Genomic DNA, 24,022 nt, shown 5'->3' with positions numbered 1-24,022 from the left:
CATTGGGGGTAAACCAACGGAAGGAAGATCTTTCTCTCTGTCTCTCTCTCTCATCAACTCTGCCTGTCCAAAAAAAAAAAAAAAAAAAAAGATAGCTACATTCTTTATCAGATTGGCAAGGTTTAATACTCAGCTCTGCTCCTGGTTCCAACTTCCAGCTAATGTGAATCCTAGGAGGCAGCTGTGTGCTCACCTTGACACCTACATGGGAGACCTGTATTGAATTCCCTGCTCCAGGCTTTGGTCCCAGGCCAAGGATCACTGCAAGCATTTGCGGAATGAACCAGTTGATAAGTTTTATATATCTATTATCTATCTATCATTTATATCCTTTATCTATTTATCATCTACCTATCATCTATCATCCTGCCTCTAAAATAAATAAATTTTAATTTAAAAAAGCAACCTGCATAATGGGAGAAAATATTTACAAACCATATAGGGGAAAACTATATAAGTGACTCTTAAAACTCAGTTGAAAATAAGCAAAAAACCCAATTTTTAAATTACCTGAATAAAATTTCTTACAAAGACATACAAGATGACAACAAATACATCACTAATCATCAGGAAAATGCAAAAACAAAAACACACAATGTTATATCATCTCAAACTTGTTAGGGTGAGATTATCAAAAAGTCAAATAGCAACAAATGCTGGCAACGGTGTGGAGATAAGGGCATCCTGGTTCGTTGTTGTTGGGAGTGTAGTTGGTACAGCCATTATAGGGGTTCCTCAAAGAGCAGAATTATTGAGATATGTATTTTGCACAGTGTTTTTGTTGCCACCTGGAATGGTTGAATCCCATTTTGGAGTGCCTGGGTTCAATTTCCAGCCCAACTTCCAATTCCAGCTTCCTGCGAATGCACACCTCGGGAAGCAGCACACATTTACTCTAGTATTTGAGTCTCTGCTACCCACTTAGGAAACCTGGATTCCATTTCTGACCCAACCTTAGCTGTGGGAGAACCTGGGAGAGTTTACAGCAAGAGGGACATCTTTCTCTCACTCTCCTTCTTCCCCTTTCAAATAAATAAAATGACATAGAGATAAAATAAACTATCATTCTATTAAGCAATCCCACATCTGGGTGTTTATTTGAAGAAAGTAAATGAAGCTATTGAAGAGATATCTGGACTCCTTCCTCCATTGCATCATTATTCAAAACAGCTAAGATATGGAATCAACATAAGATATGGAATCAACATAAGATATGGAATCAATTAATGAATAAATAAAATGTGGCACCAACAAACACACAAAGGAATCCTATCCAACTCTAAAAATTAAGGAAATTCTATCATTGGCAACAACATAGTTGAATCCAGAGGGCATTATGCTAAGTGAAATATAACAGAAAAATAAAAATAAGCATTGCCTGATCTTATGATATGGTACCTAAAGTAATTGAAGTCATAGAGACAGAAAAGTAGAAAGGTGGTTGTTTCCTGGAGGGTGGGAGAAATTGGGGTATTTTGGTCAAAAGTTATGAAATTTACACTATAAAATGAATAATGCTGCAGATCTAATGTGTAGCGCAATAATTGTAGTTAATAGTACATTGTATGCTTGAAATTTAATAAGTGAATAGATCTAGGTGTTTTCAGCCCCCAACCACACCCACAAAATGTAGGGGTGGATTTGTTAATTGTCTTGATTGTGAAAATTACTTTATAATCTATGTCTAGATCCAATAATCTCATACATCTTACATATATACAATTTTATTTGCAAATTACACCTCAATAAAGATGGAAGTAAACAAAGAAATACTTTTTTAAATAGGACATATCTATGATTTGGGGAATTCCCCAGATTTCCCAGAAATTCTATTTGTTAACGTTAAATTGCTAGTGTCTAATGAGATCTTAGGAACACATTTTTAGCATTTTTGTTTATTGCTCACATTAGCAGCCCCTGATTTATGGGTTAATTTAAAATCTACATTCAACTCTAATTTTCATGACTTGGGGTATCAGAACTGGGGACTGATTGAACCTGTCAGCTTGTTCCAGGATTTTATAAACCTTTGTCCAAAATTTCACTTCTCTATATCTTTGTTTTGAGAATGGGGTATAATATTATTTTGACTACTGTACCATTAATAAATAATTTATCCAAGTATAAGATCAAAAGTAATATGATATATGAAATAAAATATATGGTTTAAGTTCCACTTTCATAAGAGCAACCTATTTGAAACAAACTCTGAAAGAGTCAATTTATATTTTAGACTTCCAGAACCTAATTGATAAATATTTGGATAAATTTTATATTTTAGTAGCTTTAGTTTCAAAGTCAGGAATCCAGATGAATTCAATTATTTCCATGTAATGAGAGAATTAAATTATTGTACCACAACTCCTCCAATAGTATACTGTAAATCTAATCAGGGATGTGAGCATTTATAAATATTTTTGCTACTATTTCACTTTGAAACTCTAACAGAAATCAGAACTCCTCATGTATCTTTCTGTATATTAGATATTTTCAACCAACCCTGGAGCTTTCCACAGAATGCACAAAAGCAAAATTGAATGAATGAATAAAATGTCAGTTATGTCTAAAAGGTTATAAATATCATATGCATTAACTACTTTAAGTACTTTGATAACGTAGACTAAAGTATTCAGCTTTTACTTTTGAAGACTGCAGCAGATAAAAATTTGACACACAATGTCGAAAGCATTTATTTCAACAAGAGGATTTGGGGACATTTTAAGGAACATTAGGAAGAAAATGTGCTTCTTATCTTCTATTAGCATGTGGGATAAGTATAAGAAAATGTTTATGAGATCATCCCTATGGGAAAATGCATCCCAGCATGGTAGCCAAGCAAGAATATGTGCCAAACAATATGACATATGATAAAATAAAGTTAGTGCAGGAAGTTATAACATGGATTTTGTGGAAGGTTTATTGAAATTCTGCCTCTTCTGTTAACCAAATAGCAACATTTTCTTTGTGTCATTTATCTTCTATTTATTATGAAATATGACACACAAAACATATGTATATGCTAAATAAGAAACAACACTCCCAATAAATACCCTAGGTTTCTTAGGCTCCCATCCCCAATCTCTTAGCTTTTACTCTAGGGATAAGTACTATTCCTCAATTTATGATTACTAATCTTTTCCTATATCACATAAATACATGCAGCAAAGTGCATAATTCTAAATTTTAAATCTGATGAATTTAAATCAATACCTGTTTCCATATAACCAGACAACAGATTAACCTATGGTTTTCTACTAGTACCACAGATAGCTGTTGTGTGCACCCTCACTGTCATTACTAAATCAAAAGTCAAAGATTTATCTTCTTCTTCTATTATCATAAAGATGTGGCCCCTGTCCTTAAAATTCAGATAAGTAGAATCCTACAGTATATACTATTTTTGTGTCTAAAACCCATCATTCAACGCTATGATTTTGAATTATATATTTCTGTAGCTTAACTTCTTACATTGCTACTTCATTTTCCACTGTAAATCTATACTGTAACTCACTTGTATGTTTTACTACTTATGAGCATGGATTGTTTCTAGCTTGCAGCTACTTAGAATAAGGTGGACACATTTTTGTATATGTCTTATTGATGGGCACATACACTCAGTTTTGTTGAATTTCACCAAGAGTAAATTCTGGGTCATAGATTAGGTATGTGTTTACTTTTAGTACATACTACTAAACAATTTTCCAAAGTGGATAGGTCAATTTAAACTCCCACCAGCAACATGTGAGACTTCTAATTGCTCAATACATTCTTCAAAACTTGCCTTTGTTATATTTTTTTTATTTTAACCATCTGGTCATTTTTATAATATATCTCATTATGATTTTAATTTGCATTTTCCTAAAGACTACTGTTATTTGAATACATTTTCATATGTTCATTATCCATTTGAATATCCTCATTTATGAAATGTCTGCTTAAGTCCTTTGTAATACATATTTCCAACAAAATAATTCATGTGATGATTTGTAGGATAAAATTCTTTTGTTGGACATATATATTGCAAATTTCTTCTCCTATTAATTGTCTTTTAACATATTATTTCCTTGTATGTCTGTGATCATTTATTTGTTTATTTAGACATTGTTGTATTGATAACTCAATTAAACTCTATAAATTCTTTGACTATTATTCTTGAAAATTATAGAAGCAGATACATAGCACTTACTTGAGAGTTTTTACCCTACAGCATCACAACTACCAGTTTTGTTTTGGAACTGGAGAAGCCTACTGTTTGTCCAATTGAAGCCCCAGTCATATCTTTGTATCCATTGTCTCAAATTTTACTCTGGTCTAAGGGAAAATTACTTTTTTATATTTCTTGAAATGTACTCCTCTGCTCATCTGAGTATTATTGCATTCATCAATTCTAGAAAGTTCTCAGACACCATCTCTTTGAATGTTACTCACTCCTGCCTTGCATTAATTGCTCCTATTCTAACTCTGATTAAACAAATAATATGCTTCTTACACTATTCTCAGTGTCTCTTCTAACATCTAATTTATGCATTTTCTTTCCTTGCTGTTTTCTGGATAATTGCTAAGGTCTGCCACCTCATGAACTCTCTCTTCTGTTGTGTATGCTGGAGAGTTTGTTATTTCTTATAACTTTCATTTGTAAAATTTTGGTTAACATGTAATATTTATACACTTTATGTGGTACAGTGTGATACACAATACATACATGCCATGGCCTTTCCATTTCCTTATCTTTTCCTTGTATTGGGAGCCTATCAGATCCTTTCTTCCAGTTCTTCATATAGTATATAACACATTATTGTGAACTATAGTTAATTTGTTGTCCACTGTGCTATTGAACATTAGAACCTATTACTTCTATCTGACTATGTTTTGGTCAACTGTTACCCAATATTCCTGCAATCCATTTTTCCTCCCTCTATTCAAACTCTTGTAATCACTATGCTACATAGAGAATTTTCTTTAACCTTCATATATGACAGAGAGTCTGCAATATTTTCCTTTCTGTGGCTGGCTTAACATAATGACCACTAGTTCCATTCATTTTGCTGAAAATGAGGATATCATTTTGGGGGTGCTGCATAATACTTGCAGTGCATGTACACCACATTTGCTTTATCCATTCATTCACTAATGAACACCTAGGTTGATTTCTGTCTTGTTTATTATGAATAATTTGCAAAAGAACACGGGAGTGGTGTCTCTTTGTATCCGGTCTCATTTGTTTCAGATATATACAGAAATGGGATAGCTGGACCACATGGTGGATCTATTTTTAGTTTTCAAGAAACCTCCATACAGGGCATCAAAATGACTTACTAATATTTATTACCACCAACAGTGTATAAGGGTTCCCTTTTTTCCACAACCTCATCAGCATTTATTATTTTTGTCTTTCTGATATTAGTTACTATTTCATGTTATCTCATTGTTAATTGATTTACCTTTCTCTAATAGCTGATAATGTTGATAATTTTTAATATATTTGTTGGCTATTTGTATTTCTTCTTTTGAGAGATATCTTCAGTTCATTTGCCTAGTTATTAACTGGTTATTTTTTTTCTGTTGTTGTAGTTTTGAAGTCCTTATTTTTGGGGTTATTAAACCTATGTCAGGTAACTAGCTTGCAAATTGGTTTTATTTTTTATGTCGATTGTCTATTGACTCTGTTGATTCTTTCATTTGCCATGCAGAATATTCTTGGTTTGATATAATCCCAATATCTATTTTTGTTTTTGTTGCTTGTGTCACAAAAATGACACCAAAAAGCTCATCAAAATACCACTTTTTGTCACAATGTTTTCAAGTGTTTCCTGGGTTTTCTTCCAGTATTTTCCTAGGTTCAGATCTTAGATTTACATCTCTCATCTATTTACAGTTGACTTTGTATAGGATCTAACGTGGGTGGAGGCTCAAAATTTAATCTTTTGCATATGAATACCCAGTGTTCCCAACATCATTTCTAGAACAGACCACTTCTCTAGTGTATGTTTTTTTTTTAAGTTTTATTTAATGAATATAAATTTCCAAAGTACAGCTTATGGATTACAATGGCTTTCCCCCCGATAACTTCCCTACCACCCACAACCCTCCCCTTTCCCGCTCCCACTCCCCTTCCATTCACATCAAGATTCATTTTCAATTATCTTTATATACAGAAGATCAGTTTAACATATATTAAGTAAAGGTTTCAACAGTTTGCACCCACATAGAAACACAAAGTGAAAAATACTGTTTGAGTACTAGTTATAGCATTAAATCACAATGTACAGCACATTAAGGACTGAGATCAAAAGTCAGAGTTATACAGAGAGAGGAGAGGCAGAGAGAGAGAAAGAGAGAGAGAGAGAGAGGTCTTCCATCAGCTGGTTCACTCCCTAATTAGCTGCAATGGCTGGAGCTGTGATGATCCAAAGCCAGAAACCAGGAGCTTCTTCCAGGTCTCCCACGTGGGTGCAGGGGCCCAAGGACTTGGGCCATCTTCTACTGCTTTCTCAGGCCACAGCAGAGAGCTGGATCGGAAGTGGAGCAGCCAGGTCTTGAACTGGCACCCATATTGGATGCCGGCGCTTCAGGCCAGAACATTAACTTGCTGCGCCACAGCACCAGCCCTATGTATGGTTTTTATGTCTTTGTCAAGAATCTGTTGATTCTCCTGTGGTTTCATTTCTGGGATCTCTGTTATGTCCCATTAGTCTATGTGACTATTTTCATGACAGTAGCCTGTTGTTTTTGTAACTAAGGCTCCAATTTATGTTTCAGAATAAGATATTATGATGTCACAAGTTTGATTCTTGTTATTCAAGATTGCTTTGTTTATTTGGAGACTATTAAGCTATATGAATTTTGATTTTTTTAGTTTTCTGAAGAATATTGTTGGTATTTTTAGGGTAATTGCATTTTATTTATAAATCACTTTCACTAGTATGAATATTTTAATGATATTAAGTCTTCCAATTTACAAACCTGGGAGGTTTTCTATTTCTGCACATCTTCTTCAATTTCTTTCATTAGTGTTTTGTCATTTTCATTATCAAAGTTTTTCACATACTTAATGATATTTATATCTAGATTTTATCTTTTGTTTTTACCTATTGTAAATGACATGAATCTTATAATTTCTTCCTTAGTGATTTCATTAGTGTATAATAATCATACTAACTATTGATTGTTGATCATTTATCCTGAGATTTTGATGAATTTATCTATCCGTTCTTATAGTCTTTTAAAGGTAGTGGATCTTTGAGTTTTTCTACAGATGAAATCAAATAATCAATGGAGATAATTTGATTTTCTCCTTTCCAATTTGTATGTCTTTTATTTCTTTCTGTTGCCTAACTGCTCTAGATAAACTTCCAGCTCTATATTGAATTTTTAAGAGCAGTGAGAGTGGACAACCTTGTCTGGTTTCAAATTTCACAAATAATGCTTTCAGCTTTTCCCTATTCCATTCAATCTTGGACACAGGTTTGTTTTATATAACCTATATTATGTTGAGTAATGTTAATTTTATGCCTAACTTATTCAATATTTTTATTCTAAATGTATATTGAACTTTATTAAATACTTTTTCTGCTTCAATTGATATGATTATATAATTATAATTCTTAATTCAGTTGATGTAATGTATTATTTATTCACCAAGAACCAAATTAAATTAGCCTTTAAAAGGGGTACATAACACATAGAAAGCATATTTAGAACAAGGAAATCATGGAAGTATCATGCAAACAATTTTAGCCACTCAAATACACAACCATTACAGTTCACTCAAGAATTGAGAATGGGGCAGTGTTGTAGCACAGTGGATAAAACCATTGCCTGCAATGCTAGCATTCCATATTGGCACCAGTTCATGTGCTGGCTGCTTCACTTCTGATCCAGATACCTTCTGATGGAGTGGGAAAGGCAGCTGAAAATGGCTCGAGTACTTGTGCCCCTGCCACCCAACCCAGGTCTGGCTATTGCAGCCATCTGAGAAGTGATGAAAAGATGGAGAATATCTCTCTCCCTCTCTCTCTCACTCTGCAACTTTAGTTTCATTCTTTGTCCAATATTGCTATAGTATGTTAATGATAGAATATATCTTTACATTGTAATTATGTCATGTGCAGAGTGCTTCTATTTATGCTTTCTTAAATACTCGGTACGATTACTTTTAGAGTAGGAGCATATGGAAGCCAGATAATAAGTAGTCTTCAGGGTCAGATCCACTTCACAATGGGTCCACAGACCTTTACAGGTAGTCATTTTCTCATTTCTCAATTTATAATTAAAACAGTATACATACTGACTCTTGAAACCATACCAATGGTGTCCCAACCAGTGGAGAATGAGCTATTTTAGTAGAGAAAGCTTAAGTTTAGCTGGATATCTTGTAGCAACCTTTACTTATTCTGGCCAGGAAAGTAAACATGACAATATCATATTTTAGGAATACTGGAATAAATCAGTAAAATCCTTAAAGGTTTAAAGAATGCAGGATACAGTCTCCATAATATTCCCATTTGATGCAATTTTGGTTCCTACAAAAAGGTGACATATTATGGTAATTGAGTGGATTTAGCCATTTAGTATCCCTAATTATAGCTGCTTTATTGTACTAGACCAGATTTTAAAAGCCTCTGTTATATGCCAGTGAATGCTGATCTTTCAAATACATTCTTTGTAATAATACCTCTGAAGAAGAATCAAAAACAATTCCCACATCAGTTCATCCCAGTGCAATACTAACACACCTTTCCAAGTTAGTTGCCATAGAGTCTCAAGGACCAAGGTCATCTGGAAACTGTATAGTAGATCATAGTAGTCCTTCTGTTTGGAAAATATTGTAGCACTTTGAAAAGATATAAAGAAATATAATCTGGTAGTTAGTGCAACCCATAGATTATTAGAAAATCTTATCAAGAGTCAAGATGCTCCCACATGAATACATGGTAGAGATTGAATATATGACAATGGAACACCAAAGCTGTCCTTAGGAGCAGATATCTATAAGATATGCTAGTTCATAAAATCAGGTAATCCTAGTTGTAATACATTGTAAGATAGAAGTGGCACATGCAAGACGGGTTGAATGGATCCAGAAGACACAATTCAGTGTGTAAACAAGGGGTCCAGATTCTGAAGTCATTTACCACTGTTTTGTCCACAATTTTTACTCATCAAACACTTACAGAGTCCATCAGATAGTTCTCTAGAAACAGTTTATAAAATAAACTGGATTGAAATCTAGATGAATCAACTTTGAATATTAACAGAGTTCCAAAAGTGGTTAGTGTGCACTACTCTCTCCAAGGAGTGAGTCTAGCAGACAATGGTGAAGGGAAATCCTCCAAGTAGAAATGCTTTCAGGCAGTATACTTGGTTGTCTACCTTATATATTCATAGAAAAATGGTCTGCAAATTCCTTGAAAAGTGGATGCAGTGGAAAATCATTTAGCTGGTTAACCATATGCTAGAAGGAGATGAATTTAAAAGATGAAGCTTATAAATGTCTGCAAAAGAGTATGTGACTATACCTGTGACAGTGAGCAAAAAGGGTGAAATTTTTTGTAACAAATTCATGTCCTTTACAGAGCGTCCACTGCACAAGATGCACTATACAATTAATTAGACAGGATGATTGAATCAATCAATACCAACCAGACTCTTAGTTACCTTAATATTTGCACAAAGGGTTCGTGAGTGGAAACACCAGAGTGTCAGACGTTAAGATAATTCATGGGCCAACAGAATGAACTCTTTCTCACAAAGGCTAATTTAGCTACTGCTATTCAGTGTTTTTTTTTTTTTTTTTCAGCAACAAACAGTGCTATGGTCTCCCTGATACGGTACAGTTTTAAAGAGACCACTTAGTCATGTGGTGCCACATCTTCTTTTTAAGGTATTTATTTATCTATTTATTTATATGAAATGCAAAATGGCACAGAGTGAAAGAAAAACAGAGAAAGAAATGTCTACCATCTGCTATTTCATTCTCTAAACACCTGCAACAGCTAGGCCTGGGCCAGGCCAACATCAGGATCCAGGAACTCTATCTGCATCTCCTACATGGGTGGCAGGAACCCAAGTATGCAGGCTATTATCTGCTGCCTCCCAGGTTCATTAGCAGGAAGGTGGATCAGAAGTGGAGGTGGAACTGTTATGAAGCGTTACAATATAAGATGAGGGCAATCCAAGTAGTTACTACATCTGGTAACAATTTTATTTCATTATATCTCTTCCATCTTGGAAAAGTCGATGGTTTATCCTAACTGGAATTAATGCATATTCTAGTTATAGGTATACATTTCCTTTGCACAGTGCCTTCGCCAGTGCCAGCATTTGAGGGTGAACAGAATTTCTTGGCCATTTTACCCTAGGCCAAAGGAAGCATTCTATTATAAGAGAGGCATAGCAGAGGAACACATACATGGAATTCATTTTCCCATCACATACTGCACCATCTGGAAACCACTGGTCCATTGACATAGAAGGAGATTGAAGTCTCAGTGGGGATGCTAGTATGCTAGTATAGTTGTGCAATTCATGCCCCAGGATGCTCTTAGGGTCAGGCTGGAAAGATGAAGTTAGGTGTCCATGAAACCATTTAATTGCCTAGATTCTTCTTCAGTCCTCTCCTGCATTTTTCACTTCCACACAGATTTCTCTTAAGACCACTGTCAATAATCCAGTTTATGAGAATTTCTACCTTAGACTGTGATTCTAGGGGACTAGAGCTAAGACAACAAGATTAGGTGGGTATTTTTCATGGAATATAATAGTGGAAGTAGGAAGAAAGCTCCTAGGAGAAAAGATGCCAGTCTGCAACAAGAATATGGTCCTTCTTTAATATTTTGTGTGTTATTTAGGGAAATATGTGATATGCATTTCATAAAACAGTAGCATATAATGTTAATGAGAACTTAGTCCTTGCCAGGTAAAGTACTAGGTACTTCATATGTATTTACTCATAAAATTGTATACCTTTTATTTTCATACTTATTTTACACATAAAGGAATGTGAACCATATGAGGTCAAGAAACTCACTCAAAGTGAACTAGTAATCTGAGGAATCAACATTCAGACCTATACATTCTGGCCTCAGACCTCATATTCTTAACTTTCATCAATTCATTCAGCAAACATATTGAGCACCAAATATGTATCTGACACTAGTCCATGAGGCTGAATACAGTATGAAACTCAATCTGAAATTCTGCCTTCACAGGGTTTCCTTTCTAGTGTAAGAGACAAAATAAACAAGGTATGTGAATTATATATGATAGTATGTTCAATAGAATCACTTCTTACAGAGAAAATTAAATAAGAAGGAGGCAGGAATGACCAGGAAGGATTAAGTTTGAGAGAGGAGGGTTGGGGCAAACCACCCTAGGAAGGGAACAAGGTGATAAAACCTGAAGGAAGTGAGGGAGTAACCTGAATAGAAAGCAGAGTAGAAAGCATTCCAGGTAGGGCGAACAGCAAATGGAAGATCCTTGGACAGGACCAGTCCTGGTCTGCATGAGCAACAATGAGAAGTCCTATATGCCTTGAGAAAATAATACTGGCAGCAGAGAGGAGAGGTCAGAGGGATAAAGAGATCATGCAGGACTTTGCAGATCATTTCATAAATTTTACTTTTACTCTGAGCAAAGTGGGGAATGATTTTGGTGTGGAGTAATAGCACATTTCAATGAAGTCACTTGGGCTACTGCAATAGACTGGTAGCAAGGAAATGAAAGGGCAGAATGGTTACAGGGTTAGCGCAGTAACCCAAACAAGATGACTGCAGCTGGAACCACAGTAGTAGAAACAGAATCAGCAGGAAGTGAAAAACTGTGGAAAGATTTTGATGGTAGAATCAAAAGAAAACTTTTATTCTGTCAGATTCCATTTTTCGTATTCCAGACTATGGAGATATAGATCCTAATTCTGATTATTACTTCCCACAAATGTTACATATTCTATTCCCTTTCAAAGTAACTTTAATCAAAAACCTTTGGGTAAACATGTGAAAATCTCAAATGTTGACTTTGATCTTAAAACTAAAAGTTTTTATATTAATGTTCTAGTTTTAAGAGTTGAGTGAGCCCATTTGAAAAAAAATACATTTTCTTCTCTCCTTTCTCACTCCCATCCATGCTCCTTCCCAAAACTGCTTTTTTTTTTTTTTTTTTTGGACAGGCAGAGTTAGACAGTGAGAGAGACAGAGAAAAAGGTCTTCCTTTTCCATTGGTTCACCCCCCAAATGGCCACTATGGCCGGTGCGCTGCGCCAATCCGAAGCCAAGAGCCAGGTGCTTCTTCCTGGTCTCCCATGCGGGTGCAGGGCCCAAGCACTTGGGCCATCCTCCACTGCCTTCCCAGGCCACAGCAGAGAGCTGGACTGGAAGAGGAGCAACTGGGAGAGAATCTGGCACCCCAACTGGGACTAGAACCCGGTGTGCCGGCGCCACAGGCAAAGGATTAGCCAAGTGAGCTGCAGCGCCGGCACCCAAAACTGCTTTTATGATACAATTAGGAAGAGGGAAACATGACTGGTTCTCGGCCCCCATCTAACCACTTGAGCATATTGTGAAATTTGGTTATTGTGACTGGGCAGAGCACGAAGGACTCTTCTCTTGGATTAATGCAAGACAACTACTACTATTCATCCTTGGCAATAAAGAATCATTTAATCTAAATAATATTTTAACTTAATTGCTCTAGGAAGATGTTTATTTCATAAACACAGAACACAACACACACTAGACTTTTCAAAATCAAGACACCTGGAAGCACACTATGTAAAAGAACTTATTTTAAGTTAGAAATTTTACATATGATTTCCATTAGAAAGCTCTTAATGACTTAAGACCTAAGACATGCCCTCCCTTGAATTTTAATCAAAGATTTGGACTTATCAAAAATAAAAATGCAATTGTTTTCATACACCAGTTAAGAAATACTAAGTATTCACTATTTTTTGAAAAATAACAAATACTATAAATCCTAAAACACCTATTATACAGTTTGCCAAGGTTGGTAGTAGTCAAAATTCTCTGTGATCAATGATCAAGTGTGGGAACAGACACTTTAAGTTATTGTTCTTAGGGGAATGGAAAGCAAGATAAATAAAAGTGAAACCATCCATAAAATATCAGATTGTACAGATAACAAATGGTAGTACAACAACCAAATCACTGAACAATTTTAGGGTATTGAAAATCAGGATTCATTGTCATTTAAAAGAAAAAAAAAACACTAAAATAAAATAGATCAGAATATAAACATTGTATGAAAAAAACTTAGCTGTATTTTTTTTCTGTTGATAAGTTTTCTCATGATTTGTTGTCCTCATTTGGAACAAATGACTAATTTGTTCACATAATATAAAATAATTAGGAGATGGGAGATTAAATAAATTAGTTTTTGTATAGTATGATCTGTGAACAAAGTCCAAGATTCGCCATTAAATTTCTCTCTAACATTAGCCAGATAACTTTTCTTTTTCTTTGCTTTAAATAGTTTCTAATATGAAAAAAATACATGGAAAGACAAATTATCAAAATGTGAGAGCTGCTGTGGTAATTTTTACAGATTGTGCAACTATTAGAGTTTTATTCTGATATGTAATAATTAACAATCACTTTGGTTTCTGGTCAGGCAAATTTATTGTATCTTTTTACAATTCTATTGCCTTTTTTCTTTGCATCAAATATTAGGATTAACTAAATGGTTTTCTTGCAAACCCAGTAAATCTCCTTCTAAAGGGTTATGCAGTATATAGTACATAGAATTAGACATAATATCACAACTTTGGTGACATTTAAGTTGTGATCTTATGTTGTTGGGGCAAAGGAAGAAGTTATGGAAAACTCCTATGACTCAAAATACCTTTGGCTCTTGAGACTTGAACACATTTATTTACAAAAATAAACTGCAGTTGTGAAGGCAAACTCATTTCCAGAGTTACAAGGGACTCAGATAAGAAACCTAGGTATTTTAAATCACTCTCACATACAATTATTTTTCTCCAAGTTAGCCTGAACAGGAATGATGATAACAGTAGAAAAATATCAAAACCATTGATAAAAAAGTAACAATAATCAGTGAGCTTTCATCCTACTGTAGAATGATTTTACTCTGAAATATAAAATGTTTTTCAGTTACTTAATTGTTGGTGGTAGAAATAAGAGCCAAAAAAATAGATGCACATTAAATAAATATGTCCTGACTAACAATGAAGCGATACATACAGATATGGGCACAGCAGAGTAGAATATGTGAATTCCATGTCATAGATTCCTCTTTGAGTTTTATCTGCTAAAACTTTTAAGGTTGTTTTCTCCTTTGCAGTGGCCAGTCGAGTTTCTTCTGCAGTCCGCTGGGGAATGGTTGTTTTTCATTTAGAAGGCTGAGTTTCCATCTCCATTGCAACATTTATGTTCACTGTCCAAATGCCTCCTGTCACATCTCACTATTTTTTGATGTTTTTCATTTTTGAAGGTTTCTATAAGTAAAGAAAAAATAAGAGGCATCCATTAGAAATACGTGTCGGAAATAACTGCCAAGGAAAAAGTATGCTTTCAACTGCAGTTTATAGGATACTCTCACGCATATATGGTTTTAGAGAAATAATTGGGAGCAAAGTAGGAAGAACCAAAGAATAAAACAAAAAAGAAGAAATATAAAATCTACTGAAATGAGGTAGATTTTTTTTCCTATGAAGTGGGCACTAGTACCTTAAATTTGTGAAGTATTTTTGTTGCTATTGAAAAAAATGTTTTTCTTTGCATCCTACTTTATTCTTCTATGATATGGATATCATAAGGTAGGAAACTGAGGTCAAAATGAAGTTGAGCTAGTAACTGATTGAAGCCGATCATGATCTAAAAATGTCTGATTCCAGACCCGACATTCTTGTCTACAGCAGCACTGTGCCTGCAAAATGGAGCGCAAATCTAGAGAGTTCTATGAACTATAGAACAGGAAATGGGAATCAAGAAATGCTAAACTGAAGCAAAAGCAACAGGTCTTCAGCATAAGCTACATTAAAGCTCATAATTAATATATACACAGACCTATCACGCTCTCAACTAAAGTAAGCTACATTACTAACAGGATTCTGTGTTTGGAAACAGAAATCAGAGATTCCTCAAGACCCAGCCAGTGAATTCGAGTCTCTGGAATCAGACCTAAATCTTCAGACAAGATACTTCATCCCTCTCCATGCTGCCTTTACAGAGTTTGAGAGAGGAGGGGTTTTTTAAAGCTCTGTTAGTAAGCACTGCAATGGGAGAGTGTCACAGAAAACCAGAACTTGCTGCAGTTCTCCCGTGGCTTTATTATTAAGTGCCTGCCATCTGGACCTGCAGAGGACCCATCCGCAGCTTTGGCTCCGCAGCACTCATTAGCCTATGACTGACTGGCTTCTTCCCCCTCTCCCTCCCTTCTTCCTTTTCTTCCTTCTCCCCTCCTTCTTGCTTCCATCCTTCTTTGAATTCATTTTCTGCCTCTAAGAATATAACCTAAAGTACATTATTTACTCTAAAGGGCCTCCTTGCCTCTTATTAAATACAGGAGTGGGGAAAGGCCAATAATGTAAAATTTATGGGAGGGTTACAAATGTTAAATGCAATAATAAAGATGAAGTACCTACAACTATTTCACCAACTGCTAGCAAGTTTTACCATATATGCAAAATATCAAGATGAAGATAGTCTTGCAATTTCTGAGATTCTCACAAACCCATTGGGAAAGAATAAAGGTGACATCAACATAAAAAAAATGGGCATTTACCCACATGTGGTACTAAATCTGCTAATGGCCTCAAATTATTTTCCTCTGTCAATTCCTGGGGCCCAAGAGATGGATATAGGGGAACAGTAGTGGCTGTTAGTGTCTGACCAGAGAAAGCAACCTGGCCTCTACCATTTCCTGGATTTCATTTCCTCCCCTCATTATCCACTGTCCCTATTGACTGTTGGTAGATTTTTAGGTCATTCTTACCAGACACATAACAATACAACTGCCCACCATTATGGATGAAAGAACGCAAGATATTTTAGAAGTATGCCCAGAATGAATTCCCACATCCCTCACTTACCTTGGTGACCTTATCTGTAAAAAGGGAAACCAACAATCATTTGCTAGAACAGTGCTGCTTTTCGTGGGGGAGAGAGGTGGGGAGGGAGAGTCAACCATTGTATCATCATAGTGCAGGGACCTAGGATCTGAAAATCCAGGTCTGATTCCAGAGACTTGAGTTCACCAGCTGTGTCTTGAGGAAACTTTGAATTCTATTTCCAAAAAAGAATGAGCTTTTGACAATAATAACTGAGTCACAGAGGTTGAGGAAATGGCAAATGAAATATTGGACCCACAAGTGTTTTGTAAAATGGAAAGTACTGCAGCAGTAGTCTTGCTATTACCACCTCATGTTGTTCACTCAAAACCATTTTAAGCCTGTTGTTTGAAAGTTCAATCTGTCATCTTGACAGTTACTAGTATCCCTATCCCTTGTCAATAAGGTGATTTAAGATAGTCCATAGTCAGAAAATGAGAGGTGAGGAAATTATAATAACTAAATAATACCAAAATGAGATAATAGAGCTTAATATTCATTTTAGCAGGGATCTTACAAGTCATTCACCTTGCCTGATCAAGCCCAATCTTCTGTCCAAAGCCAGGATGCACCATGTTCTGGTGTCCCACTCTAGTTGAAAATTTCATATTGAATAAAACTTGTTCTTCATACCATTGACTTTCAAGAAATCCCCAAATGTAGAGGAATTGCTTTTTTCTGAAAATCACTATTTTTTCAAAGATTTATTGATTGATTGACTTGAAAGTCAGAGTTACAGAGAAAGACGAAGAGGGAGAGAGAGATCAATCTTCCATTTGCTAGTTTACTCCCCATATGGCCAAAATGATTAGTGCTGGGCCAGGCCAAAGCTAGGAACTTCATACAGGTCTCCCATATGGGTTGCAGGGGCCCAAACACTTGGACCTTGATCCCCTGCCTTTCCCATGCCATTAGCGGGGAGCTGAATTGGAAGTAGAGCAGCTGAGGCATGAGCTGGTGCCCTGATGTCACAGGCAGTGGCTTTACCTGCTATGCCAGAGCACTGGTACCCTGAAAAGTATTTATAGTTTAAAACACAAATTCACTTAAAATCCATATCTCTTTTGGCATTTATCAGTCATTATTTTTGTAAATGTCACAAATTTAATATGGAGATGATGTTTTTCACATTGAATTGAATATTCAGGGGCAAGTACTTGGCACGGTAATTAAAATGTCACAATGGAACACCCATGTCTCACACTAGAATGCTCTGGATTCTAGTTCAGACTCTGATTCTGATTCTAGTTTCCTGCTGGTGTATCTTGAGAGGCAGCAGGTGATGTCTCAAGCCATTGGGTTCTTGCCCACCTATTGCTCATGTGGGTAACCCAAATTGAATTCCATGCTCAAAGCTTTGGGCTGGCCCAGCCTTGGCTATGGTGAGCATTTATGGAGTAAACCCTATGATAGATGCATTCTCTCTCCACCTCTCCCCATCCTATCTAACTCCTCCCCTTCCTCCTCCTCCTCCTCCTCCTCCTCCTCCTCTTCTTCTTCTTCTTCTTCTTCTCTCTCTCTCTCTCTCTTTCCTTGACTTCATAAAAAAATTTAAATAAAATAACTGAGTATTCACTGAGCCAATTACATAGATGATCAGTTTAACTAAGGGATGTAGAGTCATGTTTAGTAAGTGAATCCCTTAACCATACAAAAACAGACATAAAGTGGAATTTTACTTTGTCTTTGATTCTAAAAAGCTACACTAAAGAAGTGTCCTTCATTTTCAGAGTCTATGACTTGCTATTTGATGAACAAATTATAAGCATAAAATTAGATGGATAATTCTTTGAATGAAAAGATTAAAATTAAGTCTCTGTTTTCTCATATTTTAGAGGAAGCAAGTATAAGTATATCTAAAACTCATTTTACATTCTGCTATAAATTGCATGTTCCCTAAAATTTTAATTTGAACCAAGCTTTTTCACACCTCACATTACCTCTTGGGAACTGTGTTAGTCTCCTCAAGTTGTTCAACTTGTTAACAGTCACACACATAGCAAACCATTTACCTTCTCCTTAAGGCAGCTGGATTGTGGTTTCCTGGAATCTCTTCCAACATTTTCAACTGAATTTTCACCCCTATTTTCAAATCTGCATTCACCTTCTACTTTCTTTTTTAACATTTTTTGTAATTAAATCATTGGCTAAGTTTGAATGAACAAATGATACAAAGTAATAGCCATATTCCTTCTTATTTACAGTGTGTCATAAGTAGATATTTAATCATTTTAATGGATTATTTTTATCTTTAAGCTCCTGGCAACTATTTTTTGCATACAGAAAATGTTTGCCAATTGCCATCCATTACCTATCTACTAAGTGTAGAATAGGAGTCTAGGAATCATATCTTTATTTAAGAAATATTAAAACATTTTAGGAACCAGATACTCTTCTAAAATCTGATGATAATGTAAACTGATTAAAATTCTTGCCCTCGTGATGCCCTTATATAGGGAAGGTGACCATTATCAAACATCACAGTAAAGTGTACGTAATATTCTGATATAATATGTTAGATCAAGGAGATAGGCAGTCCCAGAAGATGGTTACACTTTCCAATAATATGTTTATGGATGGATCATAAAGAAGTTAACAGTTGCAGGAAGACCTAAGAGACACAAAAGTGAAAGCCATGTGGCTGTCTGAGGGAAGGTTATTTCACTTAGAGAGTTGTTGTGTTGAGAATGAACACTATGGGGAAAGAGCATAAGCAAATACTAGTTAGAAAGCCATTACAATAATCCTGATGAGATACAATTATTGACTGCAGTAGATAACTCAGACAAGGTGAATAGCAATGGACATGGGCAAAAAAGCAATAATCCCAACTGGTATTGTTTGAAGTCAAAACCAATTAGATTTTCTAACAGGGTGGGTATGAGGAGTGAACAGAGAAAGGTTATTCATGGGTCTTCTGTTGCATTAGTTTTCAAAGTGCGGTTCATGAATATCCTGCAACAGAATCACCTGAGAAATGCATTGAAATAGATTCCTGAGAACCTCTGAGCCACTCTCCAGTTCAGAAGTTAACAAAGTTTTTCTCTGAAGAACCAGATAGAAAATGTCTTTCAAAAACACTCAACTTAAAGTATGCTGCATAAAGCAGTCATAGACCATATGTAAATGAAGAAATGTGGCTGTATTCCAATAAAACTTTATTTATAGACCTTTAAATTTGAATTTTATGTAATTCTCACTTGTCAAAAAATAGTCTGCTTTTTATTATCCTTAACCACTTAAAATTACATTTAAAAACATTCTTAGCTTCTGGATTGTAAAAAAACAAGATGTAAGAGAGACTTGACCTACAGGGCATGTGGTTTGTCAGCCTTGTTCTAAAGGATGGGTTCCAAGGTGTATATTTAAACATGCATATTATGTCACTTATTTATGCATACAAATTTCATGTGAAGTAGGTATTTTATCTAATTTTAAAGATGGAAATATGATCACAAATAAAAATGACATTCTTTGAATTAGAGCTCCTTCTTGGATCTGACTGGTTGCAAAGTGTGCATGCTTGCCAGTATACCCTATTAACCTGTGAGATATTTTCCTGGTGGATATTGCTCCTGTCCAGCCAGGCTGAGAAAAGACTGGAATGAAAGGAAGAAAAAATTTGCTTTATATAGACAACGTTTTTCCCTTTCAATATGGTATGTGGTTTTGCTTTTATAATTAACATTCTGCTGATGAGATCTCCCATTGGTGAAGGCTGACGAGTGAGGTTTTCCATGAAGAGCAAGTGCTGCAGGAAATAAATTAATCTCTAGGGAGGAAGAAGGGCAAAGTTGTCAGTGCTCACACAACTGCCTAATAGGAAATGATATTTCAGAACTGTTCAAAGAATGAAATGACTGTGGATTCTCCTTCCAGCACATTCTTAAACCTTTAAGGCTTCTGAAAATGAGAAAGACTGTAGGTTTTATAAAATGAAGAGGAGTCTTAGAACATTTTACTTTAGGATGTCAGTATTTCCAAACTAAAATCACATTCCCTAGAATTGCAAGAAATTCTTCCAATATCATGATTATGTTTAGATTATGAACAATCTGCATTGATATTAAATAGAAACATGAAATATTTATCATATTTGTATTACAAGTTTAAAATTATTGTTTGTGGAGAGAAAAAGAGAAGGATAGGGAGAGGGAGAGGAAGAGAGAGTAGAAGGAGAGGGGGAGAGAGAGAAAGGAACACTCATACCATTCACTAGCTGACTTCCAAAATGTTCATAATTACTGGGGCTGGGTCAGGCCAAAACTGAAATCTGAAAATGTGATCAAGATGCCAATGTAGAAGGCAAGAACCCAATCACTTGAGACATTGCTGCCTCCCAGAGTCATCAGTAGCAGGAAGCTAAACTCATGAGTTGGAGCTGGATATTGAATCCAAGAATTCTAATGTGGATATGAGCATTTTGTTTAAGTTTTTTTGTTGTTGTTGTTTATTTGAAAGGCAATGTGACAGAGAGAAAGAAACAGAGACATAGAGCTCTTCAGTCTGCTGGTTTCTTGCCCAAATAGCCACAACAGATAGGGCTGGGCCAGGCTGAAGGCAGGAGCCACAAACTCCATCTGGATCAGCCACATGAGTATGATGGGCTCAAGTCTTGGACCAGCATTTACTGTCTCCCCAAGCACATTATCAGAGAACTGCATCCAGAAGCAGAGTAGCCAGGACTCAAATAGGCATCCAATATGGGAGGCTGATGTTGCAAGCAGCATTTTTTTCTTTTGACAAGCAGAGTTAGACAGAGAGAGAGAGAGAGAGAGAGAGAGAGAGAGAGAGAGAGAGAAAGGTCTTCCTTCCGTTGGTTCACCTCCCAAATGGCCACTACGGCCGGTGCGCTGCGCTGATCCAAAGCCAGGAGCCAGGTGCTTCCTCCTGGTCTCCCTTGCGGGTGCAGGGCCCAAGCACTTGGGCCATCTTCCACTGCCATCCCGGGCCACAGCAGAGAGCTGAACTGGAAGAGGAGCAACTGGGACAGAATCCAGCGCCCCAACCAGGACTAGAACCCGGGGTGCCACAGGAGGAGGATTGGCCAAGTGAGCCATAGCGCCGGCTGCAAGCGGCATCTTAATCCACTGTACCACTCCACCAGCCCCAGATGTGAGCATCTTAACTGATATGTAAGATCAAGGGTGGGGAACTTCCAGCCATTGTGCCTTAACATTGGATCCAGCTCTGCCAAAGGAACCCCAGGAAGGATTGGAAATTTAATACCCATAGCAGGCTACTTTTTAAACTGATGATTTTATACGGCCCATGAGTGATGTTATAAATATCCAAATGACCCTCGTTAGATAAAAGGTTCCCCACCCATGTGCCCATCCCATTCAATATTTTAAATAACAGATTGTCTAGTCTTTGGAATATAAGTAATTATTGGGTTTAGAATAGTACTAGGGACACTGAATGATTGAGGTATTCTTGTATTAAAACAGACAAAAAATGTGTTTTATGATGATATGTAAAATACCTACCTCTTGATATCATGTAGACATTTAAAGTCTTCAATATAGAATGCTCAGTCTAATAATAAAAATAGTCATGATACAGAACCAATATGTTTCATTCCCCATCATACAAGTAAAATGTGAAGTGTAGCTTTAACATTTTGATTAAGCTAAGGCTCAACACAAATACTTTATTTTTCTATAGATCCACTCCTTATTTTCAGGTTTCTGGCTTCTGGCTTCTGCCTTAGCCTCAGTGGAGAGCTTTCCTTGGATCTTGTTTGCTCTCACCTGTTTCATTTACCAAAATAAGCCGGATCACAGGTGTGGTGGATCATCTATGAGTCTTACTTAGAGATGAGCTGGTTTGAGTCCAATAGTCTCAATGCACTAATGAGAATGCACCACAAATAACAACCTTTCAGAATTGATAGGGCATAAAGATTACCTAGTGTCCTTTCTATTTTGGTAAAGAAATCCAAGTTCAGAGAAATGCAATGGTCTATGAAAGGCTACATTCCTAGGTTGCAGCAGAGCTGAGACTAGAATTTAGAGCTCCTGCGTTTTGTTTTCTGGCCCAGAGTTCCTCTCACTACTTGAGTAGCCTAATTTATGAGGACAAATGTGGTACAGATTTAGAATAAAGATGTAGGGATAATTCAAAGAATACAGTTGAGGCTTCAAAAGGATGGCTATTACATAAGAGAACATGGATTAGGAGTGTATAAAATTTGCTTAATAGAGAAAATTTATGTAAAGCAGACATGCATATATTTGAAAGGTTATCTTTTCTGGCAATGACTTCAGTTTCTAGAAGGTCACACAAGGAGGCACAAGGAAAACAGTTCCTTTTTAGCCAGGCGGCAATTGCAGCAATTAATAAGTGACCTACATAATAACCAGATCCTCCTCACAACTAAATAATAATCCTCTTAGACCAAATGACTTTGCCCTTGGCTAAAGGAAACCACCTTGCCTAACAGTAGCAGCCTTTCCCAGGGACAGCTGTGTCCAATGATTAACTGATGCTGGGAGTATAAAGGTTCCTTCCCTACCCTCCAATTCAGGACAATTCAAAAGAGCCCAGCCCTGCCAATCCTAGAGCTCCCTTTAGGATGCACAAACTGAAAGTCTTTATTATTGTATCAGGAGTCAACTTCTCCTACGGCTTGGACCTGCCTCTGCTAACCCTGCTGTGGTATTGTTCCTGGCAGTGAGTGCTTTCCAATCAGCTGTCCTCATGCAAATCAACCCAAGGAACTGGACGTGCAATACCTAGCTTAACGCAAACATTTCCCTTTAACACATCACATCATCTAAAAATAGCTCTGAAGCTATTTAAACGGTGACTGTTCCTGTGCTGCTGCTGCTGCTGCTGCTATAGGAACAGGGGAATGACTCTTTTAGAGTTAGGGCATCTATGCCTCTACACAATTGGAGTTTTTTGGACTCACAGAAATTAGTGAAATCTTCAAGAGAGTTTCTCACCCCTGCTATGTTCACAGCATTCATGAAGGCCATGACATTCCCAAGAGAATACAGTTCTCAGAGCAAAGAAATGTGCAGACAGACTCAGAGACTGTAAGAGTCACATCAGGGGCCACAGCCAGCATCTTATCAAGATACTGTAGAGTCACCAACTCCTGAGAAAGATTCAATCATGAAAGGTTATAGGGGGCTGTTATGTCCTATCCTAACTTTTTTCCTAGTTGATCTAGTATAATCTTCAAAATATTCTATGGGGTGAGATTATTATTAGACCAATTTCATAAATAAAGACACAGGAGCCTTTAATGATGGATCATCAAAGCCAAGTGCTGAGGGGTGGGGGGGGGGAGCCAAAATGTAAACCCAGATGTCTCAGTTCAGACTCCAAAGGTCTGAACTTCATCATGCTGCCACTTATGTATCCTATTTTCAAAGAACTGCTGTCTTGGAGATCTATGGACAAAACAATGTGCAGTATTAGTAACAACATTCCTAAAATAAGACATTGATGTCACCAAGCAAACGGAAAAAAATCGAGAACTCACAAAGAAAGACCATCAGTGAATTCTGGACAAGGGTTTTCATCAGTTTGCTAGTGAAGGGGAACAGGGGACTGGCAGCACCCTCCCTGAATTATACTACTGGCTGCAATGGAGTCAATTCTCACTACAGGATTCATGTTCAGGCACTCACAGTAAATCTTTGAGAGTCACAGTGAATACCAAGATAAAGAGATCCTTTTAGTATAATTATTAGTTCCATATTTGAAAGCTTCCATTGTATCTAACTGAGAGACTAAAATCAGGCTCCAATCTTAATCTGACACTCTTCCCCTCCCAATCTATGATACCCTGCAAAGGCTCTGCCACTGCTACTCTTGCCAAAAGGGAATGTAGGAAATGATTGCGCATATGTCTAAGCATGGAAAAGAAAGGAAAGCTCAGAAAGGTTCTCATTTGCTCATCCTGAACTCAAAGGAAGCCAG

The 24,022-nt window shown here is 36.5% G+C and overlaps 1 protein-coding gene and 1 long non-coding RNA gene across 3 annotated transcripts in view; one reads left to right on the top strand and one right to left on the bottom strand.

The window, feature by feature from the left end:
- Positions 1-11,788, top strand: part of LOC149126477 (uncharacterized) — an 89,314-nt gene extending 77,526 nt beyond the window's left edge. The window contains exon 5 of the long non-coding RNA XR_016233760.1: positions 9,800-11,788. This is a non-coding gene — a long non-coding RNA (uncharacterized LOC149126477). The remainder of the gene's footprint in view (positions 1-9,799) is intronic.
- A 257-nt stretch (positions 11,789-12,045) lies between these two features.
- The window catches only part of THEMIS (thymocyte selection associated), a 213,822-nt gene continuing 201,845 nt past the window's right edge, over positions 12,046-24,022 (bottom strand). For both annotated transcript variants that reach the window (XM_089332705.1, XM_008263480.5), the window contains one exon: positions 12,046-14,473. The gene's annotated coding sequence lies outside the window, so the exon portion shown is untranslated. The remainder of the gene's footprint in view (positions 14,474-24,022) is intronic.

The sequence above is a fragment of the Oryctolagus cuniculus genome, chromosome 5 (assembly GCF_051225735.1).
Source record: "Oryctolagus cuniculus isolate XC-2025 breed Fujian yellow rabbit chromosome 5, ASM5122573v1, whole genome shotgun sequence".
NCBI lineage: Eukaryota > Metazoa > Chordata > Mammalia > Lagomorpha > Leporidae > Oryctolagus > Oryctolagus cuniculus.
This window is presented reverse-complemented; position numbering and strand designations above follow the sequence as displayed.